The sequence below is a fragment of the Lissotriton vulgaris genome, chromosome 12 (genome assembly GCF_964263255.1).
Source record: "Lissotriton vulgaris chromosome 12, aLisVul1.2, whole genome shotgun sequence".
NCBI lineage: Eukaryota > Metazoa > Chordata > Amphibia > Caudata > Salamandridae > Lissotriton > Lissotriton vulgaris.
In genome coordinates, this window is record NC_141700.1 from 8,345,052 (window position 1) to 8,363,873 (window position 18,822).

An 18,822-nucleotide genomic window follows, 5' to 3' on the forward strand; every position below is an offset into this window, starting at 1 on the left:
ATCATCTCTTCCAAACTGAACCCTACGCATTTCCTCTAACTCATATTCCTTCTCCTGTTCCTTTCTGAGTTTATAGATCCTTCTCTTTTCTTTCTGATGCTTTCTTCTCTTGTGAATCAAATAATTTCTGAAGCTCGCTTCATCACAGGCACCAGTGACACCTGTGGGGCAGAGCTGGAAGTGTCACTGAAGCTGCAGCTCTGGAGGGCAGTGCGGACGCCTGTGGGGCAGAGCTGGAAGTGTCACTGAAGCTGCAGCTCTGGAGGGCAGTGCGGGCGCCTGTGGGGCAGAGCTGGAAGTGTCCCTGAAGCTTCCCCTCCGGAGGGCAGTGCGGACGCCTGTGGGGCAGAGCTGGAAGTGTCACTGAAGCTGCAGCTCTGGAGGGCAGTGCGGGCGCCTGTGGGGCAGAGCTGGAAGTGTCACTGAAGCTGCAGCTCTGGATGGCAGTGCGGACGCCTGTGGGGCAGAGCTGGAAGTGTCACTGAAGCTGCCCCTCCGGAGGGCAGTGCAGACGCCTGTGGGGCAGAGCTGGAAGTGTGACTGAAGCTGCAGCTCTGGAGGGCAGTGCAGACGCCTGTGGGGCAGAGCTGGAAGTGTCACTGAAGCTTCCCCTTCGGAGGGCAGTGCGGGCACCAGTGACGCCTGTGGGGCAGAGCTGGAAGTGTCACTGAAGCTGCAGCTCTGGAGGGCAGTGCGGACGCCTGTGGGGCAGAGCTGGAAGTGTCACTGAACTTCCCCTTCGGAGGGCAGTGCGGGCGCCTGTGGTGTTGGAGCCCAGGTGAGCAAGATCCAGGTACTTAAACTGCAGTGCCTCAGTTCCTCAGCCTTTGATGAGCAGAGGGGAAAGTTCTTCTCTGGTGATACCCATTGATTAGCTGTCAGTTCTGCTAAAAGTAAACATTTCATGATAGTTACGGCTGTACATTGGTCTCGCAGCGACACCTGCCGGCCCTTGGGTGCTGGGAGTGTGAGACAAACGCCATTCTGTCAACGCCATCTGCTGGTTAGAGCCAGGACTGACGCTGAAGTAGTTACACTGAAGAGATAAAGCATATTATATTATAAATCTTAAATACACACCTGCTAGCCAGATATAACATTATTGCTGAAGTGAGGGTGGCAACTTAAATGGCACCCTTCACGCCTGTGGCTTTAAACGGCCCCATGAACCGAGTCAAAAAGCGTGGTACCACACCTTCTGTTGTGAACCTTTCTAAATCGATTTATACAGCCCTTTCGGTTCATGGATTTTCACCATCTGGTCCTAGTTCTACAATCACTGCTGCCCCCAAGTCTGTGCAGATGTGTGGCTGTGAGCAGACTCTGAGAGGGGTAGCTGTGCAACCCATCACCAACACCGGCTAGACCTGGAAATGTGTACTCCTATTCCGTCCGCACAGAGTCACTTATCAGGGCAGAGGCTGATCACTGTGCAAACTGAGCCATCAGTCTATTTATATATTTCCACTCAGAAGCAGCTCTCCTGCAGGCCTGTGTAGTGTCTGTTTAGAAGAGAAATATGAAGGATGGGTCACAAATTATTTGTTCCTTTATTGTTTGCGGCATTGTTCATGCTACTTCTTTCATTTTTTCCCCTGGTTTGTGCTCCTTGCAGCTGTGACTTTTCCTGGAGTCTACTTGTGAGAAGCGGGCTTGGTGTATTGTGTACACTTATGTACGTGGGCACCCTGCACCAATCCCGACAACCCTTACGGTGATTTAAGAGGTCTTAGACAACCTTAGAAAGCTCACTAAGTAGTGGCTGTGGAGAGCAGCCTTCAGGCCTAGTCCAGGAGTGTAAAGAAACTTGTTTTACCAGAATGCAATCTTCTAGGTATAGATTAAGTGAAAGAGAACCACACAGTGTATTTATAAAAATATGTATTTATTATAGAACACTCACTAACACATACAGATATCTCCTAACCGGATATATACACAATGCACACAATGCTTTTCAATAGAACCAGGTAAGTAGCACGAAATACACATGCTCACCAGGGGGAGACTAAACCATATACTAAAATAGTGGTATGCGAACCACGACTCGAGTCTTGACTGTACCCAGAAGATGTAGAAGTGCTAGAGACCCAAGCAACCACCCGAGGTAAGTAACCAGGAACCCTACGGAGGCCGTGTGCAGAGTAGGAACACAACCACGGAATCAATGCAAGTCAATAGATAAGTCGCGGTTGCAATTTTAAAGAAGGACCCTTCCCAGTGGACCCTGAAGAAACCCGGATGAAGACAGAAGGTTGGAGAGCCACCCCACCCGTGGATACCCCATGAACCAGGATACCTACACCAGGGAAGCCGGGTGCGTAGGTGTGAAGTGGCATCGGAAACCGCTGTCGAACCCAATGGAGAACTTCAGGAAGATGCCGCTGCTGGAGAAAGAGAAAGTGTCCGGTGGAACCCAAAGGTGGATTGAAGATGGGAAGTACCTGCAAGCAGAGGGGACAGAGTCTTTGACACTCAGGAGTGACCAGGAGGCACGGAAGACCAATGACCACCTATGACGGAAGATGCAGGAGAGTTGACGGGGACCTGGAGCTGCAGCTTTGCAGACCAGGTGATGCTGTGGAAGTCCAGGAGCCATCCACGAGCTGTCCCACTTCGAATGTCGAGAGTTGAGGGGTTGGTGTCCGTTGGGAGCACCAACAAGCCTTGGCAACTGCAAACAATGTGGAAAGTGAAGATGGTGCTGCGTCTGGACCAACAAGGTCCAGGGGACTCACCAAAGCAGGGGAGGCCGCTAAAATTAAAGAAGATCCTCAAGAGGACCCCCCTCCAGGAGGCACTGGAGTCGCAAGAAGACCTCAGGCAGCTCACCAAAGATCCAAGCCCATGATGCTAGTGATGTGGTGAGGACGAAGATCTTGGTCACAGGAGATGCTTGAGGTTGGGGCTACTTGGAGCCTGAAGATCCTTGTGGAAGGAAGCCAACAAGCCTTTGCAACTGCAAGTCGATGCAGTTCCTGCGGCTCCAGTGAGGGATACTGGCCTCAAACTTGGTGAGAGGACAGGGCAGGCCTCGAAGGATGTCGAGCACCACCACCTGTGTTGCTAAGCCTTTCAGAGTCTGTGGGAGCCCAGGATCAGCAGACCGGTTGCCTTAGTTGCGATGCCTGCAGATGCATGGAAGAGACTCCTTCACTTCAACTGAGATTCCTTCAGGTGTCTTGGATGCCCACGGGCCTTGGAAGGTTCCTGAATGGAGTGCAGGCACGGACGTTGCAGCAGACAAGCAGGGCAGGAGCAGCAGGAGTTTTCTCAGGTGCAGCCTTCATGCCCAGAGTGAAGTCCAGCGAAGTCCAAAGTGCCTAGATGGCTGAAGAAGAAGTGGTGTCTTGAAATTAATCTTGTACCACGACTAATCTAGGGACCCACCCGCAGGTAAGACCTTAAGTACCCTAAGGAAAGGGTTGGGATGATTCAAGGTTCAAGGTCTGAGCTGCTTAGGGCATTTAAGGGGAGTGAATGTTGTGTTGCTCCCTGCTCTGTGACTGTTGAGTGTGCTAGGTGGGCTACAGGGGGACTTTCAGCAACAAGAAGTCCTGCAGCAACAGCCCCCCCTGTGCCCACGAGCCCTAAAGACCCCCATTCCACTTAGACTAAGAATCATTCTACCCAAGCCTTCCTAGAGCGCCTGCCCCTACTCCGCCCTGGGTGCGGTGATGCTGCGGGGGCTTGTTCATGGCTGCTGGACGCATGTGCTGCTGCTACCAGATGCTGCTGGGCTACACCTGTGCCATCAGGAGCTGAAAAGACCAGGACAGTCCACCGGCAGGCCAGGCAGGCCACAAGACCTGTGCCGAGATCTGCATGCTGAGATGGATGGGGCAGGCTGGCAGTAGCCACTTTTCAAGTACAGGACGCGTTTTCTATTGGCACCTTTGCGTGCGGCGCAGGTTTGAATGATGAAGAATATTACACAGTTCTGACCTTTGTGCCCTGGTGCACGGTGCACGCCCAAGGACTGACCTACACTCAGTGTGTGAGAGTTCCTGTATGTTTGCATAACCCTACCTAGTGCTTTGGAGACCAGATATGCAGTAGCAAGCGCATGGCTCAGCTCTGGCCTCGTTCCCACATCATTGAAATAGATGAAGGACTCTGGGCCTCTGCAGTTCAAACCTTATGACGCTCTGCTCCTGATACTTTGAGGTAAGGATGATATTCCAGCATATATCACAGCACAGCCTTCATGTGCTGGCCCTCCTGGTGCAGAGCAGCAGTCCAGTGCTGGCCTTCTGCCCAGAATCACAGGATGTTTAGCGTCGTTGCCGAGACTCGAACCCAGTTCCCCAGCTTCGAGGTCGACAGCTCTAGCCATTAGGCTACATCCTCTCCCCAGTCTACTTCCAACCACGTCGAAGAACGGAACTGGTTGTGGACGCTAGCCCAGTGGGGCTTGGAGCCGTCCTCCTACAGGAAGATGCCCGGGGGGACTATGTCACAATACCCTATGCACGTTGGGCGTTGTCACCAAGGGAGACCCACTACTCACAGATAGAACGCGAGGCTCTGGCCATCAGGTGGGTGTGCCAACATTTCCACCTTTACTTCTGCGGCCACCAATTCCGGGTAGTGACGGATCACAAACCGCTCTTGCCCCCCCAAGGATAGAGAGGTGGACCATGCAGCTCCAAGGATACTTGTTCCAACTGGTCTAGCGACCTGGGGCCAATAACCCTGCCAATTTCCTGTCACGCCACCTGTCGCTAAGCAAACCTAGCAGGCTAGAGATGGCCAAGAATACACAGAAGGTTTTGTGAACATAGTTGAGACCAATGCTTTCCCGGTATCCGTCTCTCGAGACGTAGGAAAAGCCACAGTCGCCGATGATACCCTCCTACAGGTGAGAGAAACCGTGGCTCGAGGGCAATGGCACCGGTTCCTAAACGGGTCAGGTCCATGGTGGCAGATGATCAGAACATGCGTCGCCAACTCTGGAGCGTATGACGCGAACTGAGCATGGTCTTGCGGGGGCAGAGAATCGTCATCCCGAAAAGCCTCCAAAGTCGGATGGTCGCACTCGGTCACCAAGGTCACCAAGGAGCAGCAAAGACTAAAGCGAAGTTCCGCGCAAAAGTTTGGTTTCCTGGAATGGACGAAATGGTCGATGAAGAACTCCGCTGCCATCCGTGCACCATCCCCAGCAAAGACCTTACCCCCACTCCTGTGCTGACCGAAGAACTGTGCCTTACTCCATGGGCAAAAGTCAGCGTTGATTTCGGGAGTTTTCCTGATGGGCGAAACACTCTTGTGATCATGGATTCATTCTCCAAGTTGCAGACTTTATGGAGATGGCAAAGCTTAAAGGCCTTGCTGGTGCATAGAATTTGATGAACGCGCCAGAGGATTCTGGTTTCCCGGCCGAATACCCACCTTCTGATACCCAGAACAGTACCGATGCGCTCCCTCCAGGCCCAAACGGGTCTGAAAGCCCACTGTTAGGGTTTCCCCCCGGGAATCTTTGCCACTGACACGAAGCAAATCGGTGGCGAAACCCTGTGAGGTTCCGTCACAAGGGGCAAGTGCTACGCCACCGCCCCCCGGTCCTTTCTAAGGACAACCAGGCTGCCCAAGGTAATTTTGCTACCAGAGACGATCCGACCATAATATTGGACACTTTGAACAATTTTGGAGTTGGCGTGACCATTGCACAAGAACATTGCAGGTCTACCCGGGGGAATTGGGCCTTGCATGAGGTTATGGTCTTGGGGAGCGAGAATAGATTTAATCTCTCAGTTAAACGTGGAATGACTGACCCAAGCTTCATTCTAGAGGCCCGCCGCCGAGTAGACAGTGTAGTGAATGGAAGCTTGCTGCAGGCTCTGCAGTTCTATTTCGCTTGGCGTTGGAGCACGGACTTTGCCCGAATGGGGGTCAGAACGCTTCTCAAGGGGGACAGAACCGTCACTCCCATAGGTGTTCTCAGTACATAACTACACGAAGTTACAAGACGCAAGTTGCAACAAGAGCTGATAGTAGAAGATGCTTGTACTGGGCATTACAGGAGGAGAATGGGTCTTGGGTGCCACTTACATTAGCATATATAGTACAAGTGAGGTACATTCTAGGCGGTCAGTCTAACGTAATAATCAAACGTTATTTAAGCATTGGGGCAATTCGTGCACACCCTGATCTAAACAGTCTGTGAGAGGTAGCAAGCTGTGTGTTACCAGAGGTTGGTGACGGGCGCATGCGGCATCAGAGGATCTTCTCGGTTAGAGGGATAATACTGCTTGAATGGGCAGCCTCTCGAGGCATCAGAACACTTGGGTAGACACCTTCAGAGCCAAGGAGGGACGTGTTTCGTTTATGAATGGACTTCCTTCAATTAATAAGGGAGGTCATCTTTAATTGTGGAAGGGTGCAGGTAATGCTAACTAATTAGTGCTCGGAACCCCAACTGGCCTGGGCAGCGTGTGGGCATTGAGGGCCATGTCTCATTGCAGAGAATGTAGACGGTGGATCAGGGGGGGACATTTAATCAATGTTTTCTGTCTCCAATGCAGGAACCGAGAACAGCCCCACCAACATGGGGGGCCACCTGAATTATCAACAGGTTTAAGGATCATAGCACACTGGGGGCAGTCTGTTAGGGTCTGGGATTCCCATGTTCTCCCCAGTTGTCATTACTATCCGGGGTGTGGGACGCGTGCTGGTTTCACTCATGAAAGTAATGCATGGATAATAATGGGAGCTGGGACTTATTAGGCAGCCCTGTGCAGTTATTGTTTAACAACTTTAGGCAACGACCAAACAGTATCAAAGTCTTATTTTCCAGTCGGGCTACAGCTCCTAGGTGACTGGACAAGTAACCTCATGGGAAGATGGTAGACGACTGGGCGGGTCCTCATGGTGGGGTACTTGGAGGACTTCTCTTAAAATCTCCGGTCTCATAGGGCCAGGCAGTTCTGACTGACTGGGGAATGTTGTGATATTCTGCTCCATTTGAGCGACGTAGTCTCATTCACGAACAGGCACTCTTACGCCCAAGGTGTCGTGCATAGGTTACTGCCTTACACAGGCACACTCGAAGCTATGGCTTGCGGGTCTGAGGGGCGCAATCCTGTCATTAGGTCTCCCTCATCTTCTAGGATGTGTACTAGCAAGAAAGTGTTTTCCTAGTCCTCCAATGTCACTCATTATGCACTGTAATATGAAAATGTCCCACATAGCAGTTTGACGCATTTAGCTCTGAAGGGGGTGGCTAGCTCGTGGTTGGCTATGCGAGACAGCTTTATCTGTGGCTTCTTCATCTTGGGCAAATAAGCAACATCGACTCTGGTAGTGGAGTGCTTCTTTTGTAAATTAGATGGAGGCAATTGGCATAACGCCTATATACCAAGCAATATTCAGCACTTTACCTGAACAAGCTGGATAGCCCTGCAGATCAGTGGGCCGGTGTAAGCCTCACATTAACTGCTGCATCCTGGCCCACGCTGAGACTCACATAGTTGTACCACAGCATTGCCAGTTTTCTCTACTCGGGCCCATTGGCACTATGGGGATGCATTATCAGGTTGCACAGAACTTTGGGCCTACATTAGCCACTCACATACCTCCTCCAGTATGATTCCACTAAGACCTCTCAGCTCTGCCTCCACTTTGGATCAGGCTGATACGGTATGCCTCTAACTTGTATTTCATGGGACTCATGTTGGCACATAGTTGGCCATGTAAGCGTTTGGTTTGGCTGGTTAGAGGAGGGCCCGTGGCTAGGTGTCCGGGTAAGCTTTCACCTAGATAGTATCTACTTGGTTGTTTTCAGGTGCTAAAGTAAGGATTCCTTTGACAGTGCGCTCATGCCAGTAAGTAAGAGCGAGGAAGGATTAGTTCACTTAGTTGGACAACTTGTATATACCGTTGTATAGGCGGCTTGTTACAAGCTTCATAGGGTCCATTGAAGGCCAGGCACAGGGGGACGTCTTCTACAAGTGTCAAACATCGAGATCCTCTACACAGCGTTTTAAGCCGACACCAGAACGCGGTGGGCAGACATAGTTGAGAGGTGATGGTCTTACAATTAGGTTCCCATGGGTTTGGAAGTTACGTGTCTTTCCAGTGAGGCTAAACATGCGAGGAGTTGGTTAGCCTACAGTAGGGTCGGCGTCAGGGGAGTGAGCCGCCTGGCGTGACCTTGATGGTCAATATGTCCCCAGTAGGTCTAAGTAAGGGTGTAAGGCCGCATGCTAGACAGGGGACACCATGCCAGGGGCAGTGGTGTTGTTACCTGATAGTGGCTTGTTGGTTGCTGGTCAGCCAGCGGTACAGAATAGGAACAGACTGGGGGATGGCGCACTAGATGGACACCTGCAAAGCACAGTTGGCAGTTAGTTGTGAGGTTCATGGACATCACAGTTCCCTGTTCAGAGGGCGGCAGAAGTGGGAAGGAAGTTTGGTTGCGTGCCAGCTTGGCGGTGCTGAGGAAGAGAGCAGACTTGTCCTTGCCCGAGCCGAAGGAGGCCGGTGATTGCAATTGTAGTGCAATAGGTCCTTGGCATCAATGAGAGGTGGATAGTGTCGCCCGGCAACTTGGGAGTAGCCTGTCGCATAGGAGATCTGTTTCATCAGGCTTTGGTTGCTAATTCCCAAATGAACTGTGTGCCTTGATGTAGACGGAGTGCCTTTACCTGAAGTTGATATGACTATCTTTGGGTGATATAGCAGAAAGCACTAGGAGCAGCAGGTTGAACTAATAGGAAGCTAGTAGGTGGGGGGACTCTGGGGCGGCGGCGGCCACAGCCAGAGCCATGGCGGAGTTACAGGGCGATCCAATGCAGAAAGGTACAGAGGGGTACCCTCTACAGGAGCACCGGTGGGTGCAAGAGCAGAATTATCCTCCATGGAGATCCACGCTGTGATGGATCCTGGAGGACCGCAGCGCCCCGTTAGTCCTTCGGGCGGTTGTAGACCTGAGCAACCGGGGGTTGCCACAACGCTCCGCCCCCCGAGGGGGGGGCGTGAGCAAGGGGCGGAATAGAGGTCCGCCGAGGGGAGGGGTTAGACCTTCCCTCAAAACTGACAATGCCCCCGCGGTTAACACCCCGGGGGGTTATGGCTCATCAGGTGGGCGGGTTCGAGGGGCGGCCTGCTCTGGATCGACCCGTAAGATAACCCAACATGTTGGCATAATGTATGTGCTAATACAGCTGCAACAACTTTCTCCATCAACTTGTGTTGTGTCGGTTATTGGTGGAGGGGTGTGTTGTATGAAGAAAGGTCTGGGTCTGGGCCGATATTGGCACTAAGCACGTGTGCCGCCTCTGCCATGGACCCCAGCCTGGACCCCATGCCTGGACAGCGGCTAGGCCTCGGTCACTGCAACACACACATGCCTGGAATAACCATCATGTGCGTACACACAAGCCAGTCACTCACACAACCAGCAGGATGAGGACTGAGCCAACACATTACACCATCGAAGAGGCAGTCCTGGTTCACTCCTAGGAAACCCAAACAATGAGGTGTAAACAGACCAGCGAGGTATGGAACCTCGAGTCCCAGGACATGCAGATACCTGGACACACCGCTCACCTGTGACGCAACCTTCCTGTGCCGATCCCGGCTGCACCCATCTACACCCAGGCAGCCCTGCGGCACCTGCCTGTGCTCACCCTCTGCTCCTCTGAGGCCTGTCCATCCTGCAGCCTTGCCCACCCTCACCCTCTGCTCTCCAGGGCCTGTCCTTCCTGCAGCCCTGCCCACCCTCACCCTCTGCTCTCCAGGGCCTGTCCTTCCTGAACCCTGCTCACCCTCACCCTCTGCTCTCCAGGGCCTGTCCTTCCTGTAGCCCTGCCCACCCTCACCCTCTGCTCTCCAGGGCCTGTCCTTCCTGAACCCTACTCACCCTCACCCTCTGCTCTCCAGGGCCTGTCCTTCCTGCAGCCTTGCCCACCCTCACCCTCTGCTCTCCAGGGCCTGTCCTTCCTGCAGCCCTGCCCACCCTCACCCTCTGCTCTCCAGGGCCTGTCCTTCCTGCAGCCCTGCCCACCCTCACCCTCTGCTCTCCAGGGCCTGTTCTTCCTGAACCCTACTCACCCTCACCCTCTGCTCTCCAGGGCCTGTCCTTCCTGCAGCCTTGCCCACCCTCACCCTCTGCTCTCCAGGGCCTGTCCTTCCTGCAGCCCTGCCCACCCTCACCCTCTGCTCTCCAGGGCCTGTCCTTCCTGCAGCCCTGCCCACCCTCACCCTCTGCTCTCCAGGGCCTGTCCTTCCTGAACCCTGCTCACCCTCACCCTCTGCTCTCCAGGGCCTGTCCTTCCTGTAGCCTTGCCCACCCTCACCCTCTGCTCTCCAGGGCCTGTCCTTCCTGCAGCCCTGCCCACCCTCACCCTCTGCTCTCCAGGGCCTGTCCTTCCTGCAGCCCTGCCCACCCTCACCCTCTGCTCTCCAGGGCCTGTCCTTCCTGCAGCCTTGCCCACCCTCACCCTCTGCTCTCCAGGGCCTGTCCTTCCTGCAGCCCTGCCCACCCTCACCCCCTGCTCTCCAGGGCCTGTCCTTCCTGAACCCTGCTCACCCTCACCCTCTGCTCTCCAGGGCCTGTCCTTCCTGTAGCCCTGCCCACCCTCACCCTCTGCTCTCCGGGGCCTGTCCTTCCTGCAGCCCTGCCCACCCTCACCCTCTGCTCTCCAGGGCCTGTCCTTCCTGAACCCTACTCACCCTCACCCTCTGCTCTCCAGGGCCTGTCCTTCCTGCAGCCTTGCCCACCCTCACCCTCTGCTCTCCAGGGCCTGTCCTTCCTGCAGCCCTGCCCACCCTCACCCTCTGCTCTCCAGGGCCTGTCCTTCCTGCAGCCCTGCCCACCCTCACCCTCTGCTCTCCAGGGCCTGTTCTTCCTGAACCCTACTCACCCTCACCCTCTGCTCTCCAGGGCCTGTCCTTCCTGCAGCCTTGCCCACCCTCACCCTCTGCTCTCCAGGGCCTGTCCTTCCTGCAGCCCTGCCCACCCTCACCCTCTGCTCTCCAGGGCCTGTCCTTCCTGCAGCCCTGCCCACCCTCACCCTCTGCTCTCCAGGGCCTGTCCTTCCTGAACCCTGCTCACCCTCACCCTCTGCTCTCCAGGGCCTGTCCTTCCTGAACCCTGCTCACCCTCACCCTCTGCTCTCCAGGGCCTGTCCTTCCTGCAGCCCTGCCCACCCTCACCCTCTGCTCTCCAGGGCCTGTTCTTCCTGAACCCTACTCACCCTCACCCTCTGCTCTCCAGGGCCTGTCCTTCCTGCAGCCTTGCCCACCCTCACCCTCTGCTCTCCAGGGCCTGTCCTTCCTGCAGCCCTGCCCACCCTCACCCTCTGCTCTCCAGGGCCTGTCCTTCCTGCAGCCCTGCCCACCCTCACCCTCTGCTCTCCAGGGCCTGTCCTTCCTGCAGCCCTGCCCACCCTCACCCTCTGCTCTCCAGGGCCTGTCCTTCCTGAACCCTGCTCACCCTCACCCTCTGCTCTCCAGGGCCTGTCCTTCCTGTAGCCCTGCCCACCCTCACCCTCTGCTCTCCGGGGCCTGTCCTTCCTGCAGCCCTGTGTCCCTGCCCACCCTCACCCTCTGCTCTCCAGGGCCTGTCCTTCCTGCAGCCCTGCCCACCCTCACCCTCTGCTATCCAGGGATTGTCCTTCCTGAACCCTGCTCACCCTCACCCTCTGCTCTCCAGGGCCTGTCCTTCCTGCAGCCCACCCTCACCCTCTGCTCTCCAGGCCTGTCCTTCCTGTAGCCTTGCCCACCCTCTGCTCTCCAGGGCCTGTCCTTCCTGTGTCCCTGCCCACCCTCACCCTCTGCTCTCCAGGGCCTGACATTCCTGCAGCCTTGCCCACCCTCACCCTCTGCTCTCCAGGGCCTGCCATTCCTGCAGCCCACCCTCACCCTCTGCTCTCCAGGGCCTGTCCTTCCTGTAGCCCTGCCCACCCTCACCCTCTGCTCTCCAGGGCCTGCCATTCCTGCAGCCCACCCTCACCCTCTGCTCTCCAGGGCCTGTCCTTCCTGCAGCCCTGCCCACCCTCACCCTCTGCTCTCCAGGGCCTGTTCTTCCTGAACCCTACTCACCCTCACCCTCTGCTCTCCAGGGCCTGTCCTTCCTGCAGCCTTGCCCACCCTCACCCTCTGCTCTCCAGGGCCTGTCCTTCCTGCAGCCCTGCCCACCCTCACCCTCTGCTCTCCAGGGCCTGTCCTTCCTGAACCCTGCTCACCCTCACCCTCTGCTCTCCAGGGCCTGTCCTTCCTGTAGCCCTGCCCACCCTCACCCTCTGCTCTCCAGGGCCTGTTCTTCCTGAACCCTACTCACCCTCACCCTCTGCTCTCCAGGGCCTGTCCTTCCTGCAGCCTTGCCCACCCTCACCCTCTGCTCTCCAGGGCCTGTCCTTCCTGCAGCCCTGCCCACCCTCACCCTCTGCTCTCCAGGGCCTGTCCTTCCTGAACCCTGCTCACCCTCACCCTCTGCTCTCCAGGGCCTGTCCTTCCTGTAGCCCTGCCCACCCTCACCCTCTGCTCTCCGGGGCCTGTCCTTCCTGCAGCCCTGTGTCCCTGCCCACCCTCACCCTCTGCTCTCCAGGGCCTGTCCTTCCTGCAGCCCTGCCCACCCTCACCCTCTGCTATCCAGGGATTGTCCTTCCTGAACCCTGCTCACCCTCACCCTCTGCTCTCCAGGGCCTGTCCTTCCTGCAGCCCACCCTCACCCTCTGCTCTCCAGGCCTGTCCTTCCTGTAGCCTTGCCCACCCTCTGCTCTCCAGGGCCTGTCCTTCCTGTGTCCCTGCCCACCCTCACCCTCTGCTCTCCAGGGCCTGACATTCCTGCAGCCTTGCCCACCCTCACCCTCTGCTCTCCAGGGCCTGCCATTCCTGCAGCCCACCCTCACCCTCTGCTCTCCAGGGCCTGTCCTTCCTGTAGCCTTGCCCACCCTCACCCTCTGCTCTCCAGGGCCTGTCCTTCCTGCAGCCCTGCCCATCCTCACCCTCTGCTCTCCAGGGCCTGTCCTTCCTGCAGCCCTGCCCACCCTCACCCTCTGCTCTCCAGGGCCTGTCCTTCCTGTAGCCCTGCCCACCCTCACTCTCTGCTCTCCGGGGCCTGTCCTTCCTGCAGCCCTGCCCATCCTCACCCTCTGCTCTCCAGGGCCTGTCCTTCCTGTAGCCTTGCCCACCCTCACCCTCTGCTCTCCAGGGCCTGTCCTTCCTGTAGCCTTGCCCACCCTCACCCTCTGCTCTCCAGGGCCTGTCCTTCCTGTAGCCTTGCCCACCCTCACCCTCTGCTCTCCAGGGCCTGTCCTTCCTGTAGCCTTGCTCACCCTCACCCTCTGCTCTCCAGGGCCTGTTCTTCCTGCAGCCTTGCCCACCCTCACCCTCTGCTCTCCGGGGCCTGTCCTTCCTGTAGCCTTGCTCACCCTCACCCTCTGCTCTCCGGGGCCTGTCCTTCCTGTAGCCTTGCTCACCCTCACCCTCTGCTCTCCAGGGCCTGTTCTTCCTGCAGCCCTGCCCACCCTCACCCTCTGCTCTCCAGGGCCTGTCCTTCCTGAACCCTGCTCACCCTCACCCTCTGCTCTCCAGGGCCTGTCCTTCCTGTAGCCCTGCCCACCCTCACCCTCTGCTCTCCGGGGCCTGTCCTTCCTGCAGCCCTGTGTCCCTGCCCACCCTCACCCACTGCTCTCCAGGGCCTGTCCTTCCTGCAGCCCTGCCCACCCTCACCCTCTGCTATCCAGGGATTGTCCTTCCTGAACCCTGCTCACCCTCACCCTCTGCTCTCCAGGGCCTGTCCTTCCTGCAGCCCACCCTCACCCTCTGCTCTCCAGGCCTGTCCTTCCTGTAGCCTTGCCCACCCTCTGCTCTCCAGGGCCTGTCCTTCCTGTGTCCCTGCCCACCCTCACCCTCTGCTCTCCAGGGCCTGACATTCCTGCAGCCGTGCCCACCCTCACCCTCTGCTCTCCAGGGCCTGCCCTTCCTGCAGCCCACCCTCACCCTCTGCTCTCCAGGGCCTGTCCTTCCTGTAGCCTTGCCCACCCTCACTCTCTGCTCTCCGGGGCCTGTCCTTCCTGCAGCCCTGCCCATCCTCACCCTCTGCTCTCCAGGGCCTGTCCTTCCTGCAGCCCTGCCCACCCTCACCCTCTGCTCTCCAGGGCCTGTCCTTCCTGTAGCCCTGCCCACCCTCACTCTCTGCTCTCCGGGGCCTGTCCTTCCTGCAGCCCTGCCCATCCTCACCCTCTGCTCTCCAGGGCCTGTCCTTCCTGTAGCCTTGCCCACCCTCACCCTCTGCTCTCCAGGGCCTGTCCTTCCTGTAGCCTTGCCCACCCTCACCCTCTGCTCTCCAGGGCCTGTCCTTCCTGTAGCCTTGCCCACCCTCACCCTCTGCTCTCCAGGGCCTGTTCTTCCTGCAGCCTTGCCCACCCTCTCCCTCTGCTCTACAGGGCCTGTTCTTCCTGCAGCCCTGCCCACCCTCACCCTCTGCTCTCCAGGGCCTGTCCTTCCTGAACCCTGCTCACCCTCACCCTCTGCTCTCCAGGGCCTGTCCTTCCTGTAGCCCTGCCCACCCTCACCCTCTGCTCTCCGGGGCCTGTCCTTCCTGCAGCCCTGTGTCCCTGCCCACCCTCACCCTCTGCTCTCCAGGGCCTGTCCTTCCTGCAGCCCTGCCCACCCTCACCCTCTGCTATCCAGGGATTGTCCTTCCTGAACCCTGCTCACCCTCACCCTCTGCTCTCCAGGGCCTGTCCTTCCTGCAGCCCTGCCCATCCTCACCCTCTGCTCTCCAGGGCCTGTCCTTCCTGCAGCCCTGCCCACCCTCACCCTCTGCTCTCCAGGGCCTGTCCTTCCTGTAGCCCTGCCCACCCTCACTCTCTGCTCTCCGGGGCCTGTCCTTCCTGCAGCCCTGCCCATCCTCACCCTCTGCTCTCCAGGGCCTGTCCTTCCTGTAGCCTTGCCCACCCTCACCCTCTGCTCTCCAGGGCCTGTCCTTCCTGTAGCCTTGCCCACCCTCACCCTCTGCTCTCCAGGGCCTGTCCTTCCTGTAGCCTTGCCCACCCTCACCCTCTGCTCTCCAGGGCATGTCCTTCCTGTAGCCTTGCTCACCCTCACCCTCTGCTCTCCAGGGCCTGTTCTTCCTGCAGCCTTGCTCACCCTCTCGCTCTGCTCTACAGGGCCTGTTCTTCCTGCAGCCTTGCCCACCCACACCATCTGCTCTTCAGGGCCTGTCCTTCCTGAACCCTGCCCACCCTCACCCTCTGCTCTCCAGGGCCTGTCCTTCCTGTAGCCTTGCCCACCCTCACCCTCTGCTCTCCAGGGCCTGTCCTTCCTGTAGCCCTGCCCACCCTCACCCTCTGCTCTCCAGGGCCTGTCCTTCCTGCAGCCCTGCCCACCCTCACCCTCTGCTCTCCAGGGCCTGTCCTTCCTGTAGCCTTGCTCACCCTCACCCTCTGCTCTCCAGGGCCTGTTCTTCCTGCAGCCTTGCCCACCCTCACCCTCTGCTCTCCAGGGCCTGTCCTTCCTGCAGCCCTGCCCATCCTCACCCTCTGCTCTCCAGGGCCTGTCCTTCCTGCAGCCCTGCCCACCCTCACCCTCTGCTCTCCAGGGCCTGTCCTTCCTGCAGCCCTGCCCACCCTCACCCTCTGCTCTCCAGGGTCTGTCCTTCCTGTAGCCTTGCTCACCCTCACCCTCTGCTCTCCAGGGCCTGTTCTTCCTGCAGCCTTGCCCACCCTCTCCCTCTGCTCTACAGGGCCTGTTCTTCCTGCAGCCTTGCCCACCCACACCCTCTGCTCTTCAGGGCCTGTCCTTCCTGAACCCTGCTCACCCACACCCTCTGCTCTTCAGGGCCTGTCCTTCCTGAACCCTGCCCACCCTCACCCTCTGCTCTCCAGGGCCTGTCCTTCCTGCAGCCCACCCTCATCCTCTGTTCTCCAGGGCCTGTCCTTCCTGTAGCCTTGCCCACCCTCTGCTCTCCAGGGCCTGTCCTTCCTGCAGCCCTGCAGGGAGGAAAGGGTTGGGGGAGGCTGACGTAGGACAGGCTGCGGCAGCAGTTCAGCCACACCCTCGCTTCCGGTAAATGTTGCTACTTTCAGTTTGCGTCAGCACACTTCCGGTGTTTATTTCAGCATCCGCAGGCCTGGTTGTTTAACGCCTTGCCATCAAACAATGCCCTGATTGTAAAACCCTCTGCTCGGCCCTGACTCTGAGAGTTAAGAGTTGGGTAACTTCGAGAGCAGGTCAAACACCCCCAGCCCGGCCACTCCTGCGCCTGAGATAAGGATGAGAGACATAGAGAGGGGCACGTGTGGCGTTAGCACAGGCCTCAACCCTGCACACGTTTACTACAGCGTTCAGAGATCAGTACGTCTTCGAATGAGTGTGCTTACCACTGAAGTACCACCACAACCTCAGTACCGCCAGAAGGCGGCGTGGACACGCGCTGCGCACTCCCCCCGCCTGCACTTTCGCGCAGACACTTCTCTGTTGCGCACATGCACGAGCGCTGAGCAGGCTGAACAGGTGCAACCTCTCCCTCGAGCGGCTCCCTGCGACCCCCTCTACCAAAACTGGGCGCGGATAAAGACGGCGGCGCGGGTGGTCTCAGCCATACCTTGAGCAGGGACGCCTCTGTTTAATGCACGAGCTATGCAGGTTGAGATGGTCTAACCGCTTCCTACGGGACCCCCTGCTACTCATGGCACCCCCATGGTCTTGAACCCACCCAGACCATCGTCGCACTCACTCTACTGCCATCAGGGTGATGCGGTGGCTGCTGAAAGCAGGGCGCGGTGAAAGGAGCCCACCTTGGTCTGCTCATCCATCCATCGCGGCTGTGCCAGGGCTCATTCAATACTTGAACCCTGGCCCGCGTGGGCTCTTTCAATAAATAGACCCTTGAGTTGAGGGCGTTCCTCCACAATTTACACTTTAAGACCCCTCCTTGATCATCAAGTCTACGCGCATCCTTCATTCACACGCTCATTTCAAGAAATATATAAGTTATGAAATCAATAAACTGTAACCAAGGGGGCAGGGAGGCCAATCAAACACACCGGGCCCAATGTTGGTTATGCAACCGTACTTCAGTGCAGAAATAATAATTTATAGCATGTATCAGTGCGTGAATACAACTTTTTAAGACCGGCATCGGAGAGCAACCAGCATCTAAAGGCAGGAACAGAATCATGAGGATTCCCCGTAAAGCCAATGAAGACTGCTGATCAAACCATCAGCAGCACAGAGACAGCACCCGGACACGTCATTGGCTGTTGATCAAGCCATCAGCAACACGGAGACAGCACCCGGTCACGTCATTGACTGCTGATCAAACCATATAGCCATGTATGAACTGGGGTGGCAGAGAGTGGCTAAAGAACGGTGATGGATTAAACCCAGATCTTTTGACTGGGTATGAGTGTTTGATTGATTCAGATGCTCTGTCCATCACCACCCCCTTTTGTACTGCTTTTGGCCGCCATAAGTGTGGCAGGGTATACTCAGCCGTGAGTCCCTTGCTCACTTTGCCACTGGATTCAAGCAAGCCGGGCTGAAGACGGCTGGAATGCCAGAAACCGGTCCTCGGAAGCTTGTTTCCGGTCCAGGGAAGGCATGGCTTGGCAGTTCGGGCTGGACTGTTCCCATGAGGCACAGGGTCAGACTGATTTGCATATAGCCATGTCTGAACTGGGGTGGCAGAGTGTGCTAAAGAACGGTGATGGATTAAATCCAGATCTTTTGACTGGGTGTGAGTGTTTGATTGATTCAGATGCTCTGTCCATCACCACCCCCTTTTGTACTGCTTTTGGCCGCCATAAGTGTGGCAGGGTATGCTCAGATGTGAGTCTCTTGCTCACTTTGCCACTGGATTCAAGCAAGCCGGGCTGAAGACGGCTGGAATGCCAGAAACCGGTCCTCGGAAGCTTGTTTCCGGTCCAGGGAAGGCATGGCTTGGCAGTTCGGGCTGGACTGTTCCCATGAGGCACAGGGTCAGACTGATTTGCATATAGCCATGTCTGAACTGGGGTGGCAGAGTGGGCTAAAGAACGGTGATGGATTAAACCCAGATCTTTTGACTGGGTATGAGTGTTTGATTGATTCAGATGCTCTGTCCATCACCACCCCCTTTTGTACTGCTTTTGGCCGCCATAAGTTGGCAGGGTATGCTCAGATGTGAGTCTCTTGCTCACTTTGCCACTGGATTCAAGCAAGCCGGGCTGAAGACGGCTGGAATGCCAGAAACCGGTCCTCGGAAGCTTGTTTCCGGTCCAGGGAAGACATGGCTTGGCAGTTCGGGCTGGACTGTTCCCATGAGGCACAGGGTCAGACTGATTTGCATATAGCCATGTCTGAACTGGGGTGGCAGAGTGGGCTAAAGAACGGTGATGGATTAAACCCAGATCTTTTGACTGGGTATGAGTGTTTGATTGATTCAGATGCTCTGTCCATCACCACCCCCTTTTGTACTGCTTTTGGCCGCCATAAGTTGGCAGGGTATGCTCAGATGTGAGTCTCTTGCTCACTTTGCCACTGGATTCAAGCAAGCCGGGCTGAAGACGGCTGGAATGCCAGAAACCGGTCCTCGGAAGCTTGTTTCCGGTCCAGGGAAGACATGGCTTGGCAGTTCGGGCTGGACTGTTCCCATGAGGCACAGGGTCAGACTGATTTGCATATAGCCATGTCTGAACTGGGGTGGCAGAGTGTGCTAAAGAACGGTGATGGATTAAATCCAGATCTTTTGACTGGGTGTGAGTGTTTGATTGATTCAGATGCTCCGTCCATCACCACTCCCTTTTGTACCGCTTTTGGCCGCCATAAGTGTGGCAGGGTATGCTCAGACGTGAGTCCCTTGCTCACTTTGCCACTAGATTCAAGCAAGCC